Source organism: Bombina bombina, chromosome 1 (assembly GCF_027579735.1).
Source record: "Bombina bombina isolate aBomBom1 chromosome 1, aBomBom1.pri, whole genome shotgun sequence".
Classification (NCBI taxonomy): domain Eukaryota; kingdom Metazoa; phylum Chordata; class Amphibia; order Anura; family Bombinatoridae; genus Bombina; species Bombina bombina.
In genome coordinates this window covers 1,025,750,083-1,025,771,872 of record NC_069499.1, presented here as the reverse complement: position 1 = coordinate 1,025,771,872, position 21,790 = coordinate 1,025,750,083, and the positions used below count along the sequence as shown (strand labels likewise).

General features: G+C 37.3%; 1 protein-coding gene across 1 annotated transcript in view; it reads left to right on the top strand.

Moving 5' to 3' along the window:
• The window catches only part of LOC128662618 (chemerin-like receptor 1), a 137,040-nt gene that overhangs the window by 46,198 nt on the left and 69,052 nt on the right, over positions 1-21,790 (top strand). The gene's annotated exons all lie outside the window — the stretch shown is intronic.

Genomic DNA, 21,790 nt, shown 5'->3' with positions numbered 1-21,790 from the left:
ATTACACTTTCAGTGTTACAACTTATGTATCTATTTATATTATGGTTCTTACCGAACCTATTTATGATGGTATCTGTATTACGCATATATTTACAGGTACTGCAGTTACCACATTTATATGCTCCTGGTTTGAATGCTGTTCTGGTTTTCTTCTTTTGAAAATGACTACTGGTCACAAGATCTTTTACATTTTTTGTCCTTCTATATCCAACTGAGGGTCTGTCTCCTAAGATTGTCTTTAGTGTTGGATCCATCATCAAAATATTCCAATGTTTCTGTATGATGTTCAGAATTTGTGGAGTTTGGCTGTTGTATGTCATAATCAGCCTTGGTATATTTGGACTAATTTTATGTTTTTTGAACAGAAGGTCATGCCTGGGAGTATGTAAGGCTCTATATTTAGCCTTTTTAGTACTTCTTTTACTATACCCTCTTCTCCACAGTCTCTCCTCCAATTCTTTTGCCCTCATGTTGAATATCTGTTCATCTGAACAATTTCTACGTAGTCTTAGAAATTCTCCTATGGGTAAGCTTTTCATAGTCCCTGGTGCATGTGCGCTAGTACTGTGTAGTACACTATTGGCTGCAGTAGGTTTCCTGAATAAATCTGTAGTTACATTACCATCACTTTGTTTATTAATTGTTATGTCTAGAAAATTTATTGTGGTAAGACTTGCCTCATGTGTTAATTTGATGTTCAGGTTATTTTGATTTAGATGTTTTAAAAATGTAAGTAAATCACTGTGTGTGCCCTCCCAAATAAAGAGGATGTCATCTATGAAGCGTATCCACATGGGGATACAATCTGTATATTGTTGGTTGCACTCTGTGAAAATGAATTCTTTCTCCCACCAGCCTAAAAACAGATTGGCATAGGTGGGGGCACAGGTCGTGCCCATGGCCGTGCCTCTGGTCTGCAGATAAAATTGACCATCAAACGTGAAGAAATTGTAGTTTAATACAAAATCTAGTAATTTTAGGATAAAATTATCATGTTCCCTGTTTTCTTCTGAATACCTCTCAAGAAAGTATCTTGTGGCTTGTAAGCCTTGTTGATGGTTAATCGAGGTATATAGGGACTCAACGTCTGTAGTGACCAGCCATGTTGTGTTATTTAGAGTTAGATTTTCTAATCTTTGCAGTACTTGCATTGTGTCTTGCACATATGAAGGTAGTTGTTCTACATACTGTCTTAATCTTAGATCAATATATGTACTAGCTTTTTCTGTTAAGCTCTCTATACCTGACACTATTGGCCTTCCTGGGGGATTTTGTGCATTTTTATGTATCTTCGGTATCATATAAAAGGTGGCAATTTTTGGTTTGTCCACTGTTAGGTATTTATGTTCCTTGGTTGTAATAACGCCTTCCTTGAAAGCCTTATTAACCATGTTAGAATAGATTTTTAAGTAACCTTCCGTGGGATTATGCAACAGTCTTGTGTAACATGTCTTGTCCTTAAGTTGCTTATTGGCTTCCTTTAAATAAAGATCTATAGGCCAAATAACTATGTTGCCACCTTTATCCGATCCACGGATAACTACTTCATCCCATTGAGTCATTTCTTTAATTGCCTGTTGTTCTTCAAATGTCAGATTGTATTTTTTGGGGGTTAATTTGAGAGATATAATGTCTCTGCACACACAGTCTCTGAACATCTCAATCTGAGGATTATTAAAATTCTTAGGTACAAAAGTGGATTTGTTTCTTATGTTATTTCTCCATTTTTCTGGAGTCTTAGGTTCTGATTCACCTAGTAGATCCTCTAGGTCATTAAGAGTCAGTCTCTCTTCTTCTGTCCATCCTGTCATATTATCTTGTGATGAAAAGAATTTCTTTCATGTAATTAGCAAGAGTCCATGAGCTAGTGACGTATGGGATATACATTCCTACCAGGAGGGGCAAAGTTTCCCAAACCTCAAAATGCCTATAAATACACCCCTCACCACACCCACAATTCAGTTTTACAAACTTTGCCTCCGATGGAGGTGGTGAAGTAAGTTTGTGCTAGATTCTACGTTGATATGCGCTCCGCAGCAAGTTGGAGCCCGGTTTTCCTCTCAGCGTGCAGTGAATGTCAGAGGGATGTGAGGAGAGTATTGCCTATTTGAATGCAGTGATCTCCTTCTACGGGGTCTATTTCATAGGTTCTCTGTTATCGGTCGTAGAGATTCATCTCTTACCTCCCTTTTCAGATCGACGATATACTCTTATATATACCATTACCTCTGCTGATTCTCGTTTCAGTACTGGTTTGGCTATCTGCTATATGTAGATGAGTGTCCTGGGGTAAGTAAGTCTTATTTTCTGTGACACTCCAAGCTATGGTTGGGCACTTTGTTTATAAAGTTCTAAATATATGTATTCAAACATTTATTTGCCTTGACTCAGAATGTTCAACTTTCCTTATTTTCAGACAGTCAGTTTCATATTTGGGATAATGCTTTTTGATTTAACCATTTTTCTTACCTTAAAATTTGACTTTTTCCCTGTGGGCTGTTAGGCTCGCGGGGGCTGAAAATGCTTCATTTTATTGCGTCATTCTTGGCGCGGACTTTTTTGGCGCAAAAATTCTATTTCCGTTTCCGGCGTCATACGTGTCGCCGGAAGTTGCGTCATTTTTTGACGTTATTTTGCGCCAAAAATGTCGGCGTTCCGGATGTGGCGTCATTTTTGGCACCAAAAAGCATTTAGGCGCCAAATAATGTGGGCGTCTTATTTGGCGCGAAAAAATATGGGCGTCGCTTTTGTCTCCACATTATTTAAGTCTCATTTTTTATTGCTTCTGGTTGCTAGAAGCTTGTTCTTTGGCATTTTTTCCCATTCCTGAAACTGTCATTTAAGGAATTTGATCAATTTTGCTTTATATATATGTTGTTTTTTCTCTTACATATTGCAAGATGTCTCACGTTGCATCTGAGTCAGAAGATACTACAGGAAAATCGCTGTCAAGTGCTGAATCTACCAAAGCTAAGTGTATCTGCTGTAAACTTTTGGTAGCTATTCCTCCAGCTGTTGTTTGTATTGATTGTCATGACAAACTTGTTAAAGCAGATAATATTTCCTTTAGTAAAGTACCATTGCCTGTTGCAGTTCCTTCAACATCTAAGGTGCAGAATGTTCCTGATAATATAAGAGATTTTGTTTCTGAATCCATAAAGAAGGCTATGTCTGTTATTTCTCCTTCTAGTAAACGTAAAAAATCTTTTAAAACTTCTCTCCCTACAGATGAATTTTTAAATGAACATCATCATTCTGATTCTGATGATTCCTCTGGTTCAGAGGATTCTGTCTCAGAGGTTGATGCTGATAAATCTTCATATTTATTTAAAATGGAATTTATTCGTTCTTTACTTAAAGAAGTACTAATTGCTTTAGAAATAGAGGATTCTGGTCCTCTTGATACTAATTCTAAACGTTTAGATAAGGTATTTAAAGCTCCTGTGGTTATTCCAGAAGTTTTTCCTGTTCCTAATGCTATTTCTGCAGTAATTTCCAAAGAATGGGATCATTTGGGTAATTCATTTACTCCTTCTAAACGTTTTAAGCAATTATATCCTGTGCCGTCTGACAGATTAGAATTTTGGGACAAGATCCCTAAAGTTGATGGGGCTATTTCTACCCTTGCTAAACGTACTACTATTCCTACGTCAGATGGTACTTCGTTTAAGGATCCTCTAGATAGGAAAATTGAATCCTTTCTAAGAAAAGCTTATCTGTGTTCAGGTAATCTTCTTAGACCTGCTATATCTTTGGCTGATGTTGCTGCAGCTTCAACTTTTTGGTTGGAAACTTTAGCGCAACAAGTAACACATCGTGATTCTCATGATATTATTATTCTTCTTCAGCATGCTAATAATTTTATCTGTGATGCCATTTTTGATATTATCAGAGTTGATGTCAGGTTTATGTCTCTAGCTATTTTAGCTAGAAGAGCTTTATGGCTTAAAACTTGGAATGCTGATATGGCTTCTAAATCAACTTTACTTTCCATTTCTTTCCAGGGTAACAAATTATTTGGTTCTCAGTTGGATTCCATTATTTCAACTGTTACTGGTGGGAAAGGAACTTTTTTACCACAGGATAAAAAATCTAAAGGTAAAAACAGGGCTAATAATCGTTTTCGTTCCTTTCGTTTCAACAAAGAACAAAAGCCTGATCCTTCATCCTCAGGAGCAGTTTCAGTTTGGAGACCATCTCCAGTCTGGAATAAATCCAAGCCAGCTAGAAAGGCAAAGCCTGCTTCTAAGTCCACATGAAGGTGCGGCCCTCATTCCAGCTCAGCTGGTAGGGGGCAGGTTACGTTTTTTCAAGGAAATTTGGATCAATTCTGTTCACAATCTTTGGATTCAGAGCATTGTTTCAGAAGGGTACAGAATTGGTTTCAAGTTGAGACCTCCTGCAAAGAGATTTTTTCTTTCCCGTGTCCCAGTAAATCCAGTAAAAGCTCAAGCATTTCTGAAATGTGTTTCAGATCTAGAGTTGACTGGAGTAATTATGCCAGTTCCAGTTCCGGAACAGGGGATGGGGTTTTATTCAAATCTCTTCATTGTACCAAAGAAGGAGAATTCTTTCAGACCAGTTCTGGATCTAAAAATATTGAATCGTTATGTAAGGATACCAACGTTCAAGATGGTAACTGTAAGGACTATCTTACCTTTTGTTCAGCAAGGGAATTATATGTCCACAATAGATTTACAGGATGCATATCTGCATATTCCGATTCATCCAGATCATTATCAGTTCCTGAGATTCTCGTTTCTGGACAAGCATTACCAGTTTGTGGCTCTGCCGTTTGGCCTAGCTACAGCTCCAAGAATTTTTTCAAAGGTTCTCGGTGCCCTGCTGTCTGTAATCAGAGAACAGGGTATTGTGGTATTTCCTTATTTGGACGATATCTTGGTACTTGCTCAGTCTTTACATTTAGCAGAATCTCATACGAATCGACTTGTGTTGTTTCTTCAAGATCATGGTTGGAGGATCAATTTACCAAAAAGTTCTTTGATTCCTCAGACAAGGGTAACCTTTCTGGGTTTCCAGATGGATTCAGTGTCCATGACTCTGTCTTTAACAGACAAGAGACGTCTAAAGTTGATTGCAGCTTGTCGAAACCTTCAGTCACAATCATTCCCTTCGGTAGCCTTATGCATGGAAATTCTAGGTCTTATGACTGCTGCATCGGACGCGATCCCCTTTGCTCGTTTTCACATGCGACCTCTTCAGCTCTGTATGCTGAAGCAATGGTGCAAGGATTACACGAAGATATCTCAATTAATATCTTTAAAACCGATTGTTCGACACTCTCTAACATGGTGGACAGATCACCATCGTTTAATTCAGGGGGCTTCTTTTGTGCTTCCGACCTGGACTGTAATTTCAACAGATGCAAGTCTCACAGGTTGGGGAGCTGTGTGGGGATCTCTGACGGCACAAGGAGTTTGGGAATCTCAGGAGGTGAGATTACCGATCAATATTTTGGAACTCCGTGCAATTTTCAGAGCTCTTCAGTTTTGGCCTCTTCTGAAGAGAGAATCGTTCATTTGTTTTCAGACAGACAATGTCACAACTGTGGCATACATCAATCATCAAGGAGGGACTCACAGTCCTCTGGCTATGAAAGAAGTATCTCGAATTTTGGTTTGGGCGGAATCCAGCTCCTGTCTAATCTCTGCGGTTCATATCCCAGGTGTAGACAATTGGGAAGCGGATTATCTCAGTCGCCAAACGTTGCATCCGGGCGAATGGTCTCTTCACCCAGAGGTATTTCTTCAGATTGTTCAAATGTGGGAACTTCCAGAAATAGATCTGATGGCGTCCCATCTAAACAAGAAACTTCCCAGGTATCTGTCCAGATCCCGGGATCCTCAGGCGGAGGCAGTGGATGCATTATCACTTCCTTGGAAGTATCATCCTGCCTATATCTTTCCGCCTCTAGTTCTTCTTCCAAGAGTAATCTCCAAGATTCTGAAGGAATGCTCGTTTGTTCTGCTGGCAGCTCCGGCATGGCCTCACAGGTTTTGGTATGCGGATCTTGTCCGGATGGCCTCTTGCCAACCGTGGACTCTTCCGTTAAGACCAGACCTTCTGTCACAAGGTCCTTTTTTCCATCAGGATCTGAAATCCTTAAATTTAAAGGTATGGAGATTGAACGCTTGATTCTTGGTCAAAGAGGTTTCTCTGACTCTGTGATTAATACTATGTTACAGGCTCGTAAATCTGTATCTCGAGAGATATATTATAGAGTCTGGAAGACTTATATTTCTTGGTGTCTTTCTCATCATTTTTCCTGGCATTCTTTTAGAATACCGAGAATTTTACAGTTTCTTCAGGATGGTTTAGATAAGGGTTTGTCCGCAAGTTCTTTGAAAGGACAAATCTCTGCTCTTTCTGTTCTTTTTCACAGAAAGATTGCTATTCTTCCTGATATTCATTGTTTTGTACAAGCTTTGGTTCATATAAAACCTGTCATTAAGTCAATTTCTCCTCCTTGGAGTTTGAATTTGGTTCTGGGAGCTCTTCAAGCTCCTCCGTTTGAACCTATGCATTCATTGGACATTAAATTACTTTCTTGGAAAGTTTTGTTCCTTTTGGCCATCTCTTCTGCCAGAAGAGTTTCTGAATTATCTGCTCTTTCTTGTGAGTCTCCTTTTCTGATTTTTCATCAGGATAAGGCGGTGTTGCGAACTTCTTTTGAATTTTTACCTAAAGTTGTGAATTCCAACAACATTAGTAGAGAAATTGTGGTTCCTTCATTATGTCCTAATCCTAAGAATTCTAAGGAGAAATCGTTGCATTCTTTGGATGTTGTTAGAGCTTTGAAATATTATGTTGAAGCTACGAAATCTTTCCGTAAGACTTCTAGTCTATTTGTTATCTTTTCCGGTTCTAGAAAAGGCCAGAAAGCTTCTGCCATTTCTTTGGCATCTTGGTTGAAATCTTTAATTCATCTTGCCTATGTTGAGTCGGGTAAAACTCCGCCTCAGAGAATTACAGCTCATTCTACTAGGTCAGTTTCTACTTCCTGGGCGTTTAGGAATGAAGCTTCGGTTGACCAGATCTGCAAAGCAGCAACTTGGTCCTCTTTGCATACTTTTACTAAATTCTACCATTTTGATGTATTTTCTTCTTCTGAAGCAGTTTTTGGTAGAAAAGTACTTCAGGCAGCGGTTTCAGTTTGAATCTTCTGCTTATGTTTTTCGTTAAACTTTATTTTGGGTGTGGATTATTTTCAGCAGGAATTGGCTGTCTTTATTTTATCCCTCCCTCTCTAGTGACTCTTGTGTGGAAAGATCCACATCTTGGGTAGTCATTATCCCATACGTCACTAGCTCATGGACTCTTGCTAATTACATGAAAGAAAACATAATTTATGTAAGAACTTACCTGATAAATTCATTTCTTTCATATTAGCAAGAGTCCATGAGGCCCGCCCTTTTTTTGTGGTGGTTATGATTTTGTATAAAGCACAATTATTCCAATTCCTTATTTTATATGCTTTCGCACTTTTTTATCACCCCACTTCTTGGCTATTCGTTAAACTGAATTGTGGGTGTGGTGAGGGGTGTATTTATAGGCATTTTGAGGTTTGGGAAACTTTGCCCCTCCTGGTAGGAATGTATATCCCATACGTCACTAGCTCATGGACTCTTGCTAATATGAAAGAAATGAATTTATCAGGTAAGTTCTTACATAAATTATGTTTTTTTAAGAAGTAACTTCCTAGTAAACAATTGCACATCTTTTACCACTTCAAATTTGTCAGTATTGCTAGTTGGACAAAAGGATAAACCTTTGGAGAGTACTGAAACATGATTGGATGTGAGATTTAATGTGGATAAATTGATGACCCTCAATGGTTCATCCTGATCTGTGAGAAGGGACTCTGTTCTCTCCTCGGTGGTCTCCAGTGGCCTTGTTGTCCCCTCTGGTACCTGGTTCTGCCTCTGGTTGGTTTTTTGTTTATGCCTCCCCCCTCTGCGTATTCCCCTCCTGATTCTCCTGAATCTAAAAAATCTTTCCTCTTGTTTCTACTGGATGATCTAGATATAACCGGATTGGCTAGGGGTAAGGTTGTCTGTTGGGGGGGATTACTGTTGGAGCCTCCTTCTTCTCCATCTGTATCAGAGATGTCACTTTCTATGATATTCACTTTGGGGTTTTTGTTAGTATTTCTATAGAACCCATTTTTACGCCATTTGTACACTTTGTTATTTGTGAAATCACTGATGTCCCTATTTAATTTACCTAATTTGATATTTTTGAGTTCTAGCTCATACTTATCCAACTCTTGTTGATACGTTTTATACAATTGGTTAAAATTAGGATTTATTTCAAATTTTTTGAGGTTTTCATACTGTTCTTTAATTTTAGTCTCAAACAGGTCATATTCTAGTGTGTCATGTTTTACCAGTATTTTCATAAGTTTCTCTGAACATTCAGAGAGAGCTTCTTCCCACTCAGTTGTCAAACTTTCATTTTTGAATTCAAATGCTGGAAATAATTGTATACGTAGACCTCTGGGTATGAGTTTCCTCTCTATATATTTTTCAAAAAAGTGTTTATTCCACCATGTTTTAACCTGTTTGTATAGGGTTCTATGTAGATCTTTCAATGCCCCCTCAAGTGAAGTAGCTGCCTATGTATTTCCTATATTTTGGCCACCATCAAAAATGTCATTGAGGTCTGCAGTTCTTTTTAGCTGTCTTGCTTGTCTGTCTGTATCGAATGTCGATTCCATAATACAGTATAGTATGTAAGTCTATGTGCTCTATTCTTCAGAAAAATCTGGATCTACCAGACCTACTAGTACTTTTATTGCTACACAAAAACAATGGCACCACTCGGGCTTTTTCCCTCTTATTTGCTTATTAATAAACTTTAATGTTTATTGTTCAGTAAAGTTGTACTTATATAGGGAATGGTGCTAATGCATAAAAATAATATTACTGAAAACTCAGAAGAATCTTTACACACAGGTGTAGATATCTCCTGTAAGTATGCACTTGTAAGCACTCTTAGCCTAGACTGTAAGGCAATTTCTTCTGGTTGGAATATGTTAAAATATAACCTTTATTGTAAATTTACTTAAAATAAGGGTAACACACACAAATTAAAATCGACACTAGCACTATAGTGCTCTCTAACACTTATTCCACCTTATAAAGAGGACTATGTAATAAGCCGCCTTGGGTACATGTATATCGGTCCTCAATAAAGTATTATAATCATTCTGCTATACTTAGTTTGTGTATCCAAACATAGAGTAATGTGTAGTTACTTAATTCAATCCCTCCTCTGCATAGGAATATTTGGATACCTAAATTATTCAGTAACTACCTTGAATACGTCAGTAGTTTGTCCACTATATCCCAGTTCTGTGTGTGCCAAAGTATGGCTGCTCTGGGGTGTAGTTAATACCACTATTTCTCAATGGTCTATTGTGCCACTTGTGAAACTATTGTTTAGAAGACAATTAGACTGTTATATAGCTCAGATAAAGTCTAACAGTATCTCAATCACTTTTGAATATTTTGTATAATACAAATGGGAACTGTTAGTTTTTAACGCTACAGTATTGCTGCAAATTGTCAAAATTGGGTTGTGTATCAGACCAGACTTGTTGCTATGTGAATATAGTGCAAAATGTACAAATGCTGGTATTATATATCTTTGTATTTCCACTATCTGATCTGGCTCAACCCAAGTTTATCTTTGTTTGACTACCATTCAGTGTGTTTGTAGTAATCTTCACTGTAATGCGGTATATATTTATCAATGATCACACTCTACACATACATGAGAGTAGTCAAAATGGTTTCATATATTTTGTGACATGCTGTCTTATATGCACTTAAATAGATAGTATCGTTATTGAGAGACACCACATGCGTTGTGTGGCCAATATGAAGCGCTAATATCTTAGAGTTATTGTGATATCACCCACCCATTTGATTTTGATACTTCCAATGAACATAGATAACATATATTTTCTTAGATTTATTCTATGATCGTTATCTATAGATATATTGAGAGCAGCGTATATTTCTGTATCATTACAAATAACAGACTGATATCGGTATCAATGTTATATATAAACTACGGCTAAGTCTGGCACAACCCAGGCTGTCAACGTTATTAGATCAATATAGGTTTATTCTATGATCGTTATCTATAGATATATTGAGAGCAGCGTATATTTCTGTATCATTACAAGTAACAGGCTGATATCTGTATCTTTGTTATATATAAACTACGGCTAAGTCTGGCACAACCCAGACTGTTCAACGTTATTAGATCAGTATAGCGAGTAGTAATTGGCAATGTAAGTCTAGAGTAACATTCTAGTGCTAGGCTGGTTAAAATTGAGCGCCCAAACGCTCTGATTCACTCCTGACTAGTTTCGCCCCTCCGGGCTTTGTCAAAGGCGGCGAGCCGCCAATTGTTTGGGGGTATATGCCGGATTAACCGGAAGTCCCGCCTTACTATTTTTGAATTTGGTTTTTCGATTGGACGGTCTCAGAGGATTGACAGCTAAAGTTTCCAATCCTGGGGTATTTGATTCTGTATGCCTGGTGTTGCGCTATCATGAACTGTCAACTCATTTGACAGCTGACTTGCAGATATTGGATCTATGTTATTATTCTCTTTGGCTCCCCCCCTTCTCTTTGGCTCTCCCCCCCTTCTCTTTGGCTCTCCCCCCCTCCCCTTCTCTTTAGCTCTCCCCCCCCTTCTCTTTGGCTCTCCCCCCCGCCTTCTCTTTGGCTCTCCCCACCCTTCTCTTTGGCTCTCCCCCCCCCTTCTCTTTGGCTCTCCCCCCCCTTCTCTTTGGCTCTCCCCCTTCCTTCTCTTTGGCTCTCCCCCCCCTTCTCTTTGGCTCTCCCCCCCTTCTCTTTGGCTCTCCCCCCCTTCTCTTGTGCTCTCCCCCACCCCTCTTTGGCTCTCTCCTCCCCTCTCCTGCTCCCTCTCTGGCTCTGTCTTCACATCGCGGGACCCCGCCCGGCCACGCCCCATCGTGGCGACACCCACCCGACCACGCCCCTTGCGATGCCCGCCCCCCCTCGCGACGCCCGGCCACGCCCCCATTGCAACACTCCCGTCGGCCACAAACAGCTGTGAGGTCTGGGGAGCGCGTGGCCGCTTCTCACGCAGCAGACCTCAAAGCTGTTGAGTAGCTTACCTCGCGCTCCCCAGACCTCACAGCTGTTTGTGTACCTCGCGCTCCCTATCTCAAGGCCAAGTGTTTGTCTCTACTGCGCATGACGGCTTCAGACAAACACTTGGCCTTTTATAATATAGGATATGCTGTTATACCATTGTCATAATGCCCATTAGAATTGTTCCTTTGTGAATTTCCCTTATTACTATTAAGTCTCATTCTCTCTGTTTGATAACTTTGGTTTCTAAAATGATGTTCCTTATCTCTATTGTATCCTTCGTTTTGTTTATTATTCTTATTATCATTCTGTTTGTGACTCTGGTTATAGCCTGTTTTATTAGTATAGTCTTTGTTATAATTTTTGTTATAATTGTTGTTTCCACCTTTTGAATAGGTAGTGGTTCTATGAAAACTGGATTTTTGATTTGTTAACATCTCTTCATGTTGTGTAGTGTCCTCTATATTTGTAGATGGTTTATCTTCTAATTTATTCTTATAACTGTACACTGCATTATTTTTTATAATCCTCTAAATCCCTCATCAGTTTTTTAGCTTTATTACTAGACAATTCTTTATCAAAATTGTCAATTTGTTTCTGAATATTAACATTCAACTCTTTCAATTTTTGTTCATTTTTGTATGGTTGTACAGTTTTAATAACTGTTTCTATTTCAGTTTTTACTCTTTCCACTTTCATTTTCCTATATTTTATCAGTAATTTTATTAATTTAATGGAGCAATCATGTAAGATTTGTTCCAATTCTCTTGCTCAGCTATTTGCATAAGAACGGTTTGGATTGGGTTTATTTAACTGCATGAGCCTTGAGATAACAGAGCATCACTTCACCTGTCTGTCTGAGTATATGAAACATTTACAAAATACATAGATTCAAGAGAGGTGGATATTACTATATTGACTTTAATAGTCATCTAATGCAAGGTAAAAGAAACATTAACAAAGTAAACTGATTTCAACCACCTTTGATTGTGAACTCTTTTCTTCCATGTGATTTCTACACCTGATATATTGAAATTATTTTAACCCAACAAGTTTGACCTTTTCATGAACAAAGGGGCTAAATGATAGAGATATATCAAGGGATATAGAAGTAGTAAAAGCCAGAATAAAAATATATTTGATGGTATTATGCATATAAGTTAATTATTGTTTTTTCATTATATAATTATATTATATAAACTATATGGCCAAATTATGTAGACACCCCTACTAGTTATTGAGTTCACATGTTTCAGCCACACCCATTGATAGCAGGAGCATAAAATCCAGGACAAAACATGAAATCTCTATAGACAAACATCAGTACAATAGAGCATAGTTAAAAGCTCAGTGACTTTAAACATGTCACTGTCATAGGATACCACCTTTACCACAAGTCAGTTCATAAAATTTCTACCCTACTAGGGGCTAGATTATGAGTGGAGTGCTATTTATTCTGTTAACTCATCTAGAAGTACGCTTTTTGCGGGCATCGGGTAGTTTGCGTATTGCAAATTTAAAGTAAAACATGTTTTGCACAAGCGCTAACCCAATGCACGCAAAACACCAAACCAATAGAATGTGAGTTCAATCCTATTGGCTTTTTTGGATCAGCCAATAGGATTGAACTTCAATCCTATTGGTTGATTGCGTGAGCCAATAGGATTTTTTCTACCTTAATTCCGATTGGCTGATAGAATTCTATGAGCCAATCGGAATCTAAGGGATGCCATCTTGTATGACGTCACTTTAAGGTACCTTCATTCAGCTTTAGTCATCGGAAGAAGACTCCGCGTCGGATGTCTTGAAGATGGACCCGCTCCACGCCGGATGGATGAAGATAGAAGATGCTGTCTGGATGAAGACTTCTGCCCGTCTGGAGGACCACTTCGCCCGGCTTGGATGAAGACCTCTCCCGGCTTCGTTGAGGACTTCGGCCCGGCTTGGATGAAGACGTCACCCGGTAAGTCGATCTTCAGGGGGTTAGTGTGATGTTTTTTTAAGGGTGTATTGGGTGGGTTTTATATTTAGGTTAGGGACTTTGGGCTGCAATAGAGCTAACTGCCCTTTTAAGGACAATGCCCATCCAAATGCCCTTTTCAGGGCAATGGGGCACTTAGGTTTTTTTAGCTAGTATTTTTTTGAGGGGTTGGTTGTGTGGGTGATGGTTTTTACTGTTGGGGAGGTTGTTTTATTGTTTATTTTTTTTACAGGTAAAAGAGCTGATTACTTTGGGGCAATGCCCCGCAAAAGGCTATTGTTAGTTTAGTTTAGGCTAGGGGTTTTTTTATTTTGAGGGGGACTTTTTTATTTTAATAGGGCTATTAGATTTGGTGTAATTAGTTTAAATATCGGTGATTTGTTTATTATTTTCTGTAATTTAGTGGAGGTTTTTGTACTTTAACTAATTTAATTTAATTTAGGTAATTGTATTTAATTTAGTTAATTTATTTAATTATATTGTAGTGTTAGGTGTTAGTGTAACTTAGGTTAGGTTTTATTTTACAGGTAAATTTGTCTTTATTTTAGCTAATAACTATTTAATAACTATTCTACCTAGTTAAAATAAATACAAACTTGCCTGTAAAATAAAAATAAACCCTAAGATAGCTACAATATAACTAATAGTTATATTGTAGCTATCTTAGGGTTTATTTTATAGGTAAGTATTTCGTTTTAAATAGGAATAATGTAGTTAATGATAGTAATTTTATTTAGATTTATTTAAATTATATTTAAGTTAATGGGTGTTAGGTTTAGACTTAGGTTTAGGGGTTAATAACTTTAATATAGTGGCGGCGACATTGGGGGCAGCAGATTAGGGGTTAATAAATGTAGGTAGGTGTCAGCGATGTTAGGGAAGGCAGATTAGGGGTTAATAATATTTAACTAATGTTTGAGAGGCGGGAGTGCAGCGGTTTAGGGGATAATATGTTTATTATAGTGGCGGCGACATTGGGGGCGGCAGATTAGGGTTTAATAAATGTAGGTAGGTTGCGGCGACATTGGGGAAGGCAAATTACAGGTTAATAAATATAACGTAGGTGTCTGCGATGTTGGGGGCAGCAGATTAGGGGTTAATACATATAATGTAGGTGGTGGTGGTGTCCGGAGCGGCAGATTAGGGGTTAAAATTGTTATTATAGTGTTTGCGATGCGGGAGGGCCTCGGTTTAAGGGTTAATAGGTAGTTTATGGGTGTTAGTGTACTTTTTAGCACTTTAGTTAGGAGATTTATGTTACGGCGTTGTACCATAAAACTCATAACTACTGACTTTTAAATGTGTTAGGACCCATGACAGGAGAGGGTGTACCACTCACTTTTTGGCCTCCCAGGACAGACTCGAAATACCGGCGCTATGGAAGTCCCATAGAAAAAAGACTTTACAACGTTTACATAAGTCGTTTTGCGGTAAGGCCAAAGAGGTGTGCGGTGCCCCTAAACCTGCAAGAATCGTAATACCAGCGGGCGTAAAAAAGCAGCATTAGGACCTCAACGCTGCTTTATTACCCAAAAGCACAACTCGTAATCTAGCCGTATGTTTTTACACATATTGATACAATGTACTTAAAATAAAGATACATTCATTAGTTATGTATCATTTATCAGAGTGTGTAATAGTCCTATTTTAACATCAGTTGTCCACACATTGAAGAATTATTTAACCTTTTGATATCCCTAGAATTTTAAATTATATTTACAATTATATTTTCAAAAGGAGAATTAATCTTAACCCTTTGACCATCTATGCAATTTTGAATAGTGGTAATCATACCTATGACTCAGGGAATATTTACAGGAAATTGTAGTCTTATTTTAACGTGAGGTTTTCCCCCAAGATGATTACATTTAACCCTTTACATATCCCTAGAATCTAGATTGATATTTTCAAATATATTTTCAAAGAGGATTATATTTACCCCATTTGATCATCTGTATAATTATTGTGGTTTGTATAATGCTTTTTAGTAAAGTAGATAGAAAGTGTCTCTGATGAAGGTATAAATTAATGTGATAACATACTGTATATAAATACCCTTAAATGGACACTAACTTTATCAGATAAATTCACACTAAAAATGCCTGTATGTCTAAATCAATATTTAGACCTTCTGGATGTAGGCTTTTAAGAGTGTAAATCCAGTAGGTCTCCCTTCTCCTTAGTTTTAACAATCTATTGTGATCTAATTTATTCAGAGGGATCCCTTCTATCATCTTAATCGTTAAGCCTACTGCATCACTGTTATGTTCTAATCTAAAATGTTCATAAACGCTGTGATTCTCAAATTCATTTTCAATATTTCTGATATGTTCAGTTATCCTATATTTCAGGGTTTTTTTGTTCTTCCAATATATATTTTCCCACATTTGCATGTGAGTTGGTACACTACATATGTATTGTCACAAGTGCAGGTATAGTTACATTTGTATGATTTAGATTTGTTGTAATTATAGAAAATATCCTCACCATTGACATAGGGGCAGATGCTGCAATCTTTTTCCCTATATTTAATTAATCCTTTTTTTGCATCCAGCCACATATTTTTATTATGGGCTTTTTTATGTTCTCTTAATTTACTAGGTGCTCATATATTTTTTAGATTGTTATTTTTTCTGTAGACAATCTTGGGCTTTTTTTTCAATTTTGGTTCCTAGAATGGGGTCCTTTAATAGGATTCCCCAGTGTTTGTTAATAATTCTATGGATATCCCTATGATTTTCATTATAAGTTGTTATAAATCGATGCAAAAATCGATGCAAAAATCGATGCACTGCAAGCTTGGTGTTTACAATACAAGCCAAAAATCATTGTTATCTCTGAATCATGGCTAACTGCAAAAATACCTGACTCTGGCATTGCAATACCTGGGTATTCATGCCATAGAATTGACAGAGCAAAGAGAGGAGGCGGCATTGTAATTTATGTTGACAACTACACAAAGTTCACCCCCATACAAAAATCTAGCTCTCCTGCCACCTTTGATTTCCTTTCTGGCAAAATTGAGATCCCGTGCAGTAAATCAATCATTGTTGCAGGAATCTACCGCCCACCAAGCTCCCCTGTGCATTCCATTTCGGACATAGCACAGCTCCTTAGTGAATCCATAACTCAAAACCCAAAAAGTGAAATTTTGGTTTTTGGAGATTTTAACATCGATTGGCTGAATCCAAAAAATAACAGTTGTCGCTCGCTGTTTAAATCTTTGCAGCTAACGCAATTAATCTCCTCCCCAACTCGCATAAACATCAAAAGCCATAATCATACCCTGCTCGACTGGATTCTCTCCACTTCTCCCGACCGAATCCAGGAGGCAGGTGTTCTCCCTAACAATTTCAGTGACCACTGCTTAGTGTACTGCGTGCGCAAAATAAAGGCAACTAAATCCTCTCCCAAGGTTAAAATCACCAGGTCCTTCAAAAAATTTAATCTTCAATCATTTCTAAATGACATCAAGAACCTCCCCTGGCACAGATTAAACCTAATCCCAGATCTAGACTCTGCAGTTGAATTCTTTCAGTCTGAACTCCTACAAGTTTGGAATTTACATGCGCCGCTGCGTAAGGTGAGAGTAAAAGGAGCACACTTGAATTGGATCACAGCTGACCTCATTCAAATGTACCAATTTCGGGATTCATTGTGGTCAAAGTTCAAGCATACTGGCTCTATGAATGATCACTGTGTATATAGAAATTGGCGAAATATATGTACTAAACAAACAAAATTTGCTAAGGCGCAATATTTCTGTGAAAATCTGAACAATAATATATGTAACCCTAGAAAGTTTTGGAAACTCATAAATAACTTACAAAATCCACCAATCCACTACCAACCCTCCACTGTCAATGTGGATAACCAAAACCTGCAACTCCCCTTAGAAGTAGCAAATGCCTTTAACAATTATTTTGTAGGATGCTCCACCACCCTGATTGACAAACTAATAAATGGCACACATCCTGAAGCTACAAATGTGGATCAGGCCCCACTAAAACAGCAAAGACCCAATATAGAAAAGTTCAATTTTAGACCTGTACCCTTCAATGTCATTAAGAAACACCTCTATAATCTAAAAATGAAAAACCAGTCAGGACCTGATCAAATCCCAGCAATGCTGTTGAAGCTCAGTGCGCCGGCAATAGCTAAGCCTGTTGCAACCCTAATTAACGAATCCTTGGTGTCTGGATACATACCAAAACTCTGGAAAACTGCAAGAGTAGTGCCTTTTCATAAAAGTGGGGAGTTAACCTTGGTTTCTAACTATCGTCCTATATCACTGCTCCCTGTATTGTCAAAAATCCTAGAAAAATGTGTCCATACGCAATTATGCGAGTATTATCAACTTTCTAACTATCTGACCCCTGATCAATCAGGTTTCAGACCAAATCACTCCACTACAACTGCCCTCCTAAAAGTTTGCAACGACATCCAAACTGCCATGGAACAAGGAGACCTAACTGGAGCTATTTTCCTTGATTTTGCAAAGGCTTTTGACACAGTGGACCATGACCTACTACTTCTCAAACTAAAAAACTCTGGTATTGCTGATCACCCGTTAACCTGGTTTAAATCATATGTATCGGATCGATCACAATATGTCTCTGTCTCTAACAGTGACTCCCTCCCTCTCCCAGTCACGTGTGGTGTTCCCCAAGGTTCCATTCTCGGCCCCCTACTATTCACATTATTTATAAATGATTTGCCTAATGTCTGCAAATCCTCAACTGTACACATGTACGCAGACGACACGGTAATCTATGCAAACAAATCTGATCTGCTGCAGCTTGAAACAGTGCTCCAAGACCAGTTCACAGAGGTAGAAAAGTGGATCTCAAAAAACAAACTCTTCCTAAACACTGACAAAACGGTCACAATGATCTTTGGAACGGGACCTAAAATACATAAATTACAAAATTCCCATCTTCGCATCAAAACAAAATCCAATTGCACGCTGACCGCAGTCCACTCTTTTAAATACTTAGGTATGTTGTTAGACCCCAATCTATCTTTTGGACTCCACATAGAAAAAATTGCCTCTAAACTTTATCCAAAACTAGGTGCCCTGTACAGAAACAAATCTTGCCTCAGCCCTACAGTAAAGGAAAAGATTGTACAGCAAATGCTGATGCCTATCTTGGATTATGGGGACATAGTATATGCACCTGCTCCGCAAACTCACCTTAATAAACTAAATACGTTATATAACTCGCTCTGCCGCTTTGTGCTACAATGTAACTACAGGACCCACCATTGTGACATGCTAAAAGAACTAAATTGGCTGTCGCTGGAATCCAGACGCACCCTCCATCTTTCCTGCCTTGTCTTTAAGAGCCTTTCTGGGAAGCTCCCACCCTACCTGAGCAGATTGCTCTCCCCTGCTATTCCCACCTCCTATAACCTCCGATCCAATAACAGCACATTATTTAGCTTGCCTCAATACAAAAAAAAAGCAGCTCGATCCTCCTTTTCCTACAGAGCGCCACAATTATGGAATGACCTCCCTCACACTTTAAAAACTTTTTATTTTGAGGGGGGCTTTTTTATTTTAATAGGGCTATTAGATTAGGTGTAATTAGTTTAAATATCGGTTATTTGTTTATTATTTTCTGTAATTTAGTGGGGGTTTTTGTACTTTAACTAATTTAATTTAATTTAGGTAATTGTATTTAATTTAGTTAATTTATTGAATTATATTGTAGTGTTAGGTGTTATTGTAACTTAGGTTAGGTTTTATTTTACAGGTAAATTTGTCTTTATTTTAGCTAGGTAGTTATTAAATAGTTAATAACTATTTAATAACTATTCTACCTAGTTAAAATAAATACAAACTTGCCTGTAAAATAAAAATAAACCCTAAGATAGCTACAATATAACTAATAGTTATATTGTAGCTAGCTTAGGGTTTATTTTATAGGTAAGTATTTAGTTTTAAATAGGAATAATGTAGTTAATGATAGTAATTTTATTTAGATTTATTTAAATTATATTTAAGTTACTGGGTGTTAGGTTTAGACTTAGGTTTAGGGGTTAATAACTTTAATATAGTGGCAGCGACATTGGGGGCAGCAGATTAGGGGTTAATAAATGTAGGTAGGTGTCGGCGATGTTAGGGAAGGCAGATTAGGTGTTAATAATATTTAACTAATGTTTGAGTTGCGGGAGTGCAGCGGTTTAGGGGATAATATGTTTATTATAGTGGCGGCGACATTGGGGGCGGCAGATTAGGGTTTAATAAATGTAGGTAGGTTGCGGCGACATTGGGGAAGGCAAATTACAGGTTAATAAATATAATGTAGGTGTCTGCGATGTTGGGGGCAGCAGATTAGGGGTTAATACATATAATGTAGGTGGTGGTGGTGTCCGGAGCGGCAGATTAGGGGTTAAAATTGTTATTATAGTGTTTGCGATGCAGGAGGACCTCGGTTTAAGGGTTAATAGGTAGTTTATGGGTGTTAGTTTACTTTTTAGCACTTTAGTTAGGAGTTTTATGTTACGGCGTTGTACCATAAAACTCATAACTACTGACTTTTAAATGTGTTAGGACCCATGACAGGAGAGGGTGTACCACTCACTTTTTGGCCTCCCAGGACAGACTCGAAATACCGGCGCTATGGAAGTCCCATAGAAAAAAGACTTTACAACGTTTACATAAGTCGTTTTGCGGTAAGGCCAAAGAGGTGTGCGGTGCCCCTAAACCTGCAAGAATCGTAATACCAGCGGGCGTAAAAAAGCAGCATTAGGACCTCTTAACGCTGCTTTATTACCCAAAAGCACAACTCGTAATCTAGCCGTATGTTTTTACACATATTGATACAATGTACTTAAAATAAAGATACATTCATTACTTATGTATCATTTATCAGAGTGTGTAATAGTCCTATTTTAACATCAGTTGTCCACACATTGAAGAATTATTTAACCTTTTGATATCCCTAGAATTTTAAATTATATTTACAATTATATTTTCAAAAGGAGAATTAAACTTAACCCTTTGACCATCTATGCAATTTTGAATAGTGGTAATCATACCTATGACTCAGGGAATATTTACAGGAAATTGTAGTCCTATTTTAACGTGAGGTTTTCCCCCAAGATGATTACATTTAACCCTTTACATATCCCTAGAATCTAGATTGATATTTTCAAATATATTTTCAAAGAGGATTATATTTACCCCATTTGATCATCTGTATAATTATTGTGGTTTGTAATTCTTTTTAGTAAAGTAGATAGAAAGTGTCTCTGATGAAGGTATAAATTAATGTGATAACATACTGTATATAAATACCCTTAGATGGACACTAACTTTATCAGATAAATTCACACTAAAAATGCCTGTATGTCTAAATCAATATTTAGACCTTCTGGATGTAGGCTTTTAAGAGTGTAAATCCAGTAGGTCTCCCTTCTCCTTAGTTTTAACAATCTATTGTGATCTAATTTATTCAGAGGGATCCCTTCTATCATCTTAATCGTTAAGCCTACTGCATCATTGTTATGTTCTTATCTAAAATGTTCATAAACGCTGTGATTCTCAAATTCATTTTCAATATTTCTGATATGTTCAGTTATCCTATATTTCAGGGTTTTTTTGTTCTTCCAATATATATTTCCTACATTTGCATGTGAGTTGGAACACTACATATGTATTGTCACAAGTGTAGGTATAGTTACATTTGTATGATGTAGATTTGTTGTAATTATAGAAAATATCCTCACCATTGACATAGGGGCAGATGCTGCAATCTTTTTTCCTATATTTAATTAATCCTTTTTTTGCATCCAGCCACATATTTTTATTATGGGCTTTTTTATGTTCTCTTAATTTACTAGGTGCTCATATATTTTTTAGATTGTTATTTTTTCTGTAGACAATCTTGGGCTTTTTTTTCAATTTTGGTTCCTAGAATGGGGTCCTTTAATAGGATTCCCCAGTGTTTGTTAATAATTCTATGGATATCCCTATGATTTTCATTATAAGTTGTTATAAATCAAACATTAGATTTGTTATGTGATTCACTACTCAAATCTGTACAGTTAGCATTATTACTACTTTTATCTTTATTTTTATATTCTAACAAATCTAATTTGTTCCTTTTCAGCACTTATTCATTGGCACTATTCACCAAAGATTCAGAATAACCTTTATGTACAAGTTTAGCTGTTAACATTTCAGCTTCATTTTTATAATCAGGTAAATTTGTACAATTTCTTCTCAATCTTTGGAATTAATTGTCCATAAGATATATTGTGTTTCCAAAAATGAAAGTTGGCACTATTGGCTCTAAGGAAGCTATTTTTGTCTGTGGGCTTTCTATAGTTGCTGACAATTATTTTGTCTGATTGAGAGGAGAGAATTAGATCTAAAAATTCAATCTGTACTGCATTAATATTACCTATAAATATAAGATTCATATTATTACTATTTAGATATTTTTTAAATTGTGCTGCCTCAGTTTGGTTTCCTTCCCATAATACAATAATGTCATCTATAAATCTGTGATATTTAATAACATTATTTTCATAAGGATTGTTTTTCCATATATAGGTATCTTCAAATTCTGCCATATATAAATTGGCATAGGATGGGGCAAAAGTTTTCCCCATCGCTGTGCCATTAATGTGTTCATAGAAGATACCA